Consider the following 8,076-nt stretch of genomic DNA (forward strand, 5'->3'; position numbering starts at 1 on the left):
TCTATGGTAGCAGTTGCCTCTGATTTAGAACCTGGGGATCTGGAGTTGGAGGGAGACTTAGTTTTCACAAATATCATTTTGCACATTTGATTTTTTTGATACACGTATTGCTTTAACAAAATTTAAACTTTGTTTATTTTTAATGTAAAAGAAGCAAAAAGCTTTCCGTACATTCTGCAATAACGAAATGCATATGAATACTACCCACTGGGAAAGGAGCACATGAGTAAATACACTCAATATTTCGATTTAGTTCACTTTTTTGAGACTTTTTCTGCTACTACTGCTAGTAATGTCTATACATACTAGCATTCTAATTGCAAATATATTGTTACGCAAAAATAAAATTAATAAATACCACATTGTTAAGCTTGAAGCTTTTGAAGACATCACACTTTAGAAACTGATCTAGGCAGTTTTGGCTCAGAAATACATTTTTCTGTGAAGTTTTTTAGCAGTTTAGGAGAAGTTATGTGTAGCTTTTTTCTCATTCAGTATAGCCCTCAACTTGTTAAGAGCTTTCTAAATTTTTGTGTGATCTTACTTGAATACCTTAGGTTAAGATGGAATACCTCTTATCATTTTTATGAGTTAAATGTTTAAAAAATTCACATTCAGGCTAGTGTTCTGTGTTCATGCCATCTATAACTTGTACCTACAACCTCAGAAGGGAACTGTGAACTGTGTCTACCCCAGAAGGAGTCCTTCCCTGATGTCTCTTACTGAGCTCTGGTCTTCTCTATAGGATTGAAATTTAGCAGAAGTATCTAATGAAGAGGAATCTGAACATAGCAGTTGAGGAAGGAAAAAGATTGGGAGAAGAGCCCAGATGTCATAAAGCAAAGGGAGATTGAGGTACAGGAAGCAGCTATTATTATTTCTGTTGCGTGGCTCAAAGAACTCCAAGAAATTGATTCCATTCCACTGGGCATAGTTTTCAATTTGGGATAGGAATTTATTTTTTAATAAAATTGATATTAGTGGAAACACACGGGAAACAGACAGGAAAACAATTGAACATAGTGACCTGAGTGGTTACAATACCTCATATAAGGCATCTTTTTCAGAAATTCTTCTTCGGTGTGTGGTGGGTTGCTTTCTAGGTAAGAATGGGAGTGACAACTCTGCTGTAATGAATAATGGCCTGGGTGGGGAGAAGGAAGGAGAAGCCAGGAAGGAGCAATTAACAGGGAAGTGAGGTTATGTGGAAGGAAGGAGATAGATTCAGGAAATTTCCAGGAGGTAATATCAACTGGGTTTAGTGACTGTTTTTAGGGGATGGGGTCATAAGGAGGTGGTGGCAATGTTGTGCAGAATAGAAGATCCAGGAAGCAGAGCAGATTTGTTGGGAAAGATACAGATTTAAATCATACAACGTTTATAACCCTGTAGTTTTTTTTTAGGCCTCCTCTTCCAAACAGCATAAACTATTGCTTCATAGATGTAGCCTGCTTGTCTGTAAAGAACAGCCAGCCATAGAAACTGGAGCCTGGGAATGTGTTGGGAAGGGTAGAGAGACTAGAGGAAATGATTTAGATGTGCAGTGGTCTTAAAAATATTTTCCCGCAAGCCAGGACTTAGCTAGCTTTGTATCACTTCTATTAGTAAGATGGGAGTCGGTAATAGGGGAGAGCAAGGATGGACAGATCCTTGGGAGGAAGAGTTAATGCAGCAGGTCTGGTTGCTTATTCCTTGCATGTCTCCAAGGAAACCATGACTGACCCCGCCAACCCTGGGAATTTGGCCTGTGGAATGTTCTTTATGTTAGTGACGATTTTGTTGTGTACACCTGGAGAAATGGAACACGGCATACTGGCTTGTCAGGTTGCTTTGCACAACACGTACACCTGGTTTCATTGTTGGGGTCCTGAGTCTCAGTTGCCATAGCTGATTGTATAGCAGAATGTGTGGACGTTAATAGCTCCCCATAAAAGCCTTGGACCCTGAGACTCAAATGGGCTTCCTCAGGTAGAGCTATTCCATGTGTGCCTGTAGTTTTGCTGCTAGACAGAGAGAGAGAGAATTCCTTGCAGCTTCAGGCCAAGAACATTGGAAGCCTGTGCTGACCTCTCTGGACTTCCCCAATGCATCTTTTTCCCATTGCTTTTGCTCTCTCTCCTTTGCTGTAATAAGTCCTAGCCATGTTTACAACCTGCTATTGAGGCTTGTGAGTGATTCTGGGATCACCAAAGGAAACGACCATATATAAAGTTCTGAAGAAATTTAAAACCCAATTTGTCCATTCGAGTCTTGATAGGATTCACTGAAAAAAGAATAATCAGCATATGCAAGTATGTGCTATGTATGGATTTAAACCGAATCAAATCTTTGGTCCATGTCCAGGAGACATTTGTAGTCTCTGTAGGGATATAGAACACGTATATAGAGTGTTAGGAAAATGCCTACAGGCATAAGTATAAATAAAATCAAATTAGCAATAAATGTAGAAGCAAGGCAGAAAAAGAGAGTAAAATTTGTAGGAGTCAATCATGGTTTATGGAAGATGGTGCATATTTAAGAAGAAATATGGGACCATGTTGTCAAATAATAGCTTTTGCTTTTTTCCTTCATATGTACTTTCACAGTATGTAAAAAAAAATGAAATAAAAAACATTTTTTTCTGGATTTTATCTGATGAGTGCTGAGTCCAACAGAACTTTGACTGAATTATTTGTGTGGAATCAAAATTTGCACTAAATCAAAATGTAAGTATTCTATGTAACAATATTTTTTGAGCCCTACAGTTATTAATTACGGCTATGAGTTAATATTCTCGTATATTATCATTCCAAAGACTCCACCCAACTCCTGTTATAATCAATAAATCATATCTGGTATTTCTTCAGCTATTTAGTTAAACTGCTTAAGGCCAAAGATTAAGAATGAACTTTGAAAGTTCTGCTTCTGGTACTAGCCAGATAGGTCCTATCAAATCACCCTCCCACAAATAACAGCTATAAATTCTGGATAAAATATTTTAAAAATACCAAAAGGCACTGGAAAGCAAGCAAAAGAAGGCAAAGGGAATGGAGGGAAGTCGATACTTGGAAGAATGAAACGGCACTTCAGGCGTTTCCTATTTTTATGTCTTTAGCCTGCAGTGCCCAGTTTTGTAGGACGACTTAAACTTAGAAACTTGCAGATGTACTGGCTCGAAGAGCCAGAGGTTGGAGACCAGGGCAACTACAGTGTGGTACAGGGCCTAGAATTAATATCATGTACTGCCTTGACATCTGGTAGAATCAGGAAGGTTATGAATAGCCTAACACCAAGTTCCCTTCCCCATGTGCTCCCATGGTCCTAAGATCCCCTAGCCAAACAACCCTTCTTGTCTCGGGGACCAGGTACATTTCCTGCTTGTACCTGAGTGGCAGGTTTCATTTCCCTGCAAGCCTGTGGAATTATTTAAAGAAACCAATCCCATCCCCCCACAGGAACCAGGGACTACGTTGATACTACAAAATCTGCCTCCCTCAGTACCTGGTTGTTTACTGTGTTCTCTGGTGTAACCCTCATGTGTCCTTGAATGGTGTCTGGTGTCCTCCCCCAGGCTATGAGTATGCGTGACTTGTAAACTGCCATCAATCTCACCTGACAAGTGCTGGGTGTCATCTATTAGGCCATTCCCATAACCCTAGGGTGGGAATCCTTGCCTCACCAAAGAGATGAAGAAGAGGCAGTTAAAAGAACAAAAATGGAAAGTGGAGGAGAAATCCCAGAAAGAAGAGAGTCACAGAGAGGGAGCCTTAAAGTCTGTGTGGAAACTGCCCAAAACTCTAGCTAATTCCTAAACCACACATGTGCAAGGTAGACTCCAGGCAGCCCAGATAAGGCCAAGAGCACTGCACTGAGTCAGAGTTTGAGTTCAGCCAAGTGAACAGCGTGCCAAAACAAAAACATGGCTGCTCTTTAGAGAAACAGAACAGAACTGAGCATCTAGAGATGCTCAGTACCTCATTCACTATGTCCAGGATAATATCTAAAACTACTAGACATATGGAGAAGTAGGAAAATGTAACCCCAAAACCAATCAATGGTGACTAGCCCAGGATGAATCAGTTGTAATTCGAGGCAAGGATTTTAACGCGGCTCTCACAACTATGCTCAAGGACTTAAAAGAAAACACCCTTGTGATAAATGAAAACATAGAACATCTCAGAAAAGTAAAGAGATTTTAAAAACTGAAAGGAACTTCTAGTACTGAAAAGTATAATGTCTGAAATAAATTTTTCACTGGAGAGCCTTAAGATCAGAGTGGAAATAACAGAAGAAACTGTCTGTGAATTTGAAGTTAGATCAATAGAAATTATTCAATCTGAAGATCAGAGAGGAAGAATACTGTAAAATGAAATAATGAACAGTACCTCTGGGACCTATAAGGTAATACTGAAAGATCTAACATGTAGGGTTCTAGAAGGAAAAGAGAGAATGGGGCATAAAAAATTTTTTTGAAGGAATATGGCCAAAATGTCCCCAAATTTGGTGAAAGACAAATAGCCAGATTCAAGAAGCTCACTGAAGCCCGTGCAGGCTATAATGAAAATCACATCTAGGTACAGCAGAGTCAAAGTACTGAAAAGCAAAAGCAAAGAGAAAGTTTTGAAAGTAGTCAGGGAAAATATTATTATATGAGGGAAACAAAGATTTGAAGTACTACTGACTTCTCATCAGAATCAAGTGAAATGACATCTTTAAAGTGCTAAAAGAAAAGAAAGAGTCAACCCAGAATTCTCTATCTAGAAATATCTTTTAAGATAAAATGAAATAAAAATATCCTTCAAGAATGAAGGCAAAATAAATATTTTCATTTAAAAGAAAACTAAGAGAGTTTATCATCAGCAGACCTGTACTACAAAAAATGTTAAATGACGTTCTTTAGATAGAAGGGAAATAACACTAGGAAACCTGAATGTTCAGGAAGGAATGAAGAACACCAGAAAGGTAAATATAAATGGCTTTTTTTCCATATAATATCTTTAAAATATATAACTTTAAAGCAAAAATTATAATGTTATATAATAGAGTTTATAATACATGCAGATGAAATACATATGACAACTATAGGTTAAAGATAAGAGGGGGAGTGTAGGGTTCTTGTATTTTACGTGAAGTGCTGCAATATTATCTTTAAAAACAGTGAAGGATGTGTATTGTAAGCCCTAGGACAACCACACACACACACACAAAAAACCCCTAAAGGTTTTGCTAAAGTTAATCAGTTAGAATGGAATTCTAAAAATTGTTCAAGCAATCCCAAAGAAATCAAAAAAAGAATAATGAGGGAGCAAAAAACCAGATGGGACAGACAAAACAAATAATAAAATAGACCTAATCCATATCAATAATTACTCTAAATGTAAATGGACTAAACAATCTAATTAAAGGCAAGAATTGTCAGGATGTATTAAAAAGTAAGACTCAGTTATATGTTGTCTACCAGTGATGCAATTTAAATATAAAAGCACTGATAGGTTGAAATTAAATGCATAGATAAAGTTGTACACAAAGTATAAGCATAGGAAGGCTGGAGTGGCTATATATTATATAAAGTAGATTTCTAGACAAAGAGAATTATCAGAGATAAAGAGCAACATTTGATAATGATAAAATAGTCAATATATCAAATAGACGATTATAAGTGTGTATACACTTCTAATTAACAGAGCTTCAAAATACACGAAGCAAAAATAGGTAGATTGAGGGAAGAAATAGACAATTCCATAATCATACTTGATAATTTTAACACCCCCCCCTTCCTCAGGAATCAATAGGAAATGTAAAAAAAAAAATTAGTAAAGATATAAGATCTGAACAATACCATCAAGCACCTAATGCTTAAATGACCAACAAGTGCAGAAGAATGAACTAAAACAATTTTTATGATGGATCTGGAGATAGATGTCCTTCCCTTTGACTGTTGAATAATATTCTATTTACAAAGTTAGATTTCCATCCCGCCCTTTGACTGATTAAAATTACAAAATACATTTAATTTTTTTCCCAAATTTGAGCTACTTTGTACTGTAATAAATATCACTTATCCTGAAACTATTACCATTTCCTTCCTGAGAGAAGTAATGAGTTTATTCTAAAGAGAAAATAGGGGCTTCCCATAGCCAACTCTCACTCCTATCTTTACATTCTCCAGAATGTTTTAATATATATATATTACCTCCTACCTTGCTTGAAAGTAATTGACCCAGAAATGGATTTTTCAATATATAGCATATTTCCCTTTTAGTTATGTGTAAATTCTGTTTTTATAAATCCAGTTAAAAAAAACTCCACAGATGAAGGAATAGGCTTGAAGAGATTAAGTATCTAGGCTAGATTCTAGCCTGAAGTCTAATAGCTCCTGAATAGTGGAGTCAGGTATTCTGGTTTCTAATAAAAGTTTTTCCATTATCCTGATATAAATTAAAAGAATCTTTTAATAATACAAATTCTCATTTTATTTGTTGTATAAATTTAGACTTTTATAGAAGTATCATTTTCTTAAAGTGACACCTGTTTGCTTTTTTATAACTGCTTAAATATTGCAATGTATTTAGCATTTTTATAACTGATGAGAATTGTTTAGTATTCTCCATTATTTCACAGTAGTAATTGCTTCCAACTTTGCCACTACAAACAACACTACAATGAGCACTTACTTGTGAAGTTTCCTTGTGAACCATTAAAAATTTTCTCTAGAGTATATCTAGGAATGAAATTACTAAATAATAGCATGTGGACTTTATCACTTCACTAAATACTGCCAAATTGACCTCCAAAAGGGCTACACCAATTAACACTCCATGAGTTGTTCATTTGGGTTCTTCCTTCCTTACATCCTCACCATCACTTGGTTCTATCCAACTTCCTAATCTTGTTTAATTTATTGGATTAAAAAAACATTATTTTTTCAGTTTGGATTTGATTACTGGTGAGGTTGAGAATCTCTTTATGAAAATTCTTTGACCATTTTCTTTTATTGGTTCCTGTTTCTTTTTTTTTTTCATACAGGTTTGCATAAGTTCTCTGTAGCTATTTTTCCCCTATTGGTTTTCAATATTGTAAGTATCTCTTCCCAGTCAGTTACCTATGTGTTAACGTTGCATTATGTTTTCTTTGAATGAAACTACTTAATTTTGGAGTACTTATATATCCATTTGTAAATTGAGAGGCTTCTTTTAAGAAATTTTAAGGAAATTTTCCTCTTTTTAATAGTTTTTAAAAAAATGTTTCACACCTTTATTCCAACTGGAATTTATTTTTGTGTATGGTGTATAGTGGAGACAAATTTTTATTTTTTCTTCTGTGAAGCAAACCACTTTTCTATCATCCATTAAATAATCCTTCTTTTCCCCTATGATTTGTTATACCACCTCTGTGTGACTCAGCCCTCGTGCACATTCCTGGCTCTATATCTTGACTCTGTTCTATTCCCTCGGTCTTTCTGTCTTTCCTTACCCGAAATACACTGTTTTTAAGTTTTGTTGGCTCAATACCATGTCTTAATATTTGATAGGTGAATTCCCTTCACTTTCTCAAATTATCTTAGCTAGTTTGAGGGGGTTATTCATTCATAGATATTTTAACTTTCATTTGCCAGATTCCTGTAAAAAATCTCGCTAGGATTTTTATTGGAATTGCACTAAATTTATAGATAGGGTGGGGGACTGAACAATTTTACACTTGTCCCAACCAAGAACATGATATAAATGTCCATTTAAGCAGGATTTCTAATTGTCTCTTTATTTCTATTTTTCTTTACTTTGTTTGAATATTTAAAAAAAACATGCACATGAAATGGAAATCAAAAGAAAGCTGGAGTAGCAATAATCATATCAGATAAAATAGACTTTAAAATAAAGAATGTTACAAGAGACAAGGAAGGACACCACAGAATGATCAAGGGGTCAATCCAAAAAGAAGATATAACAATTATATATGCACCCAACATAGGAGCACCTCAATACATAAGGCAACTGCTAATAGCTATAAAAGAGGAAATCGACAGTAACACAATAATACTGGGGGACTTTAACACCTCACTTACACCAATGGACAGATCATCCAAATAGAAAATTAATA

Source organism: Physeter macrocephalus, chromosome 20, assembly GCF_002837175.3.
Source record: "Physeter macrocephalus isolate SW-GA chromosome 20, ASM283717v5, whole genome shotgun sequence".
Classification (NCBI taxonomy): Eukaryota; Metazoa; Chordata; class Mammalia; order Artiodactyla; family Physeteridae; genus Physeter; species Physeter macrocephalus.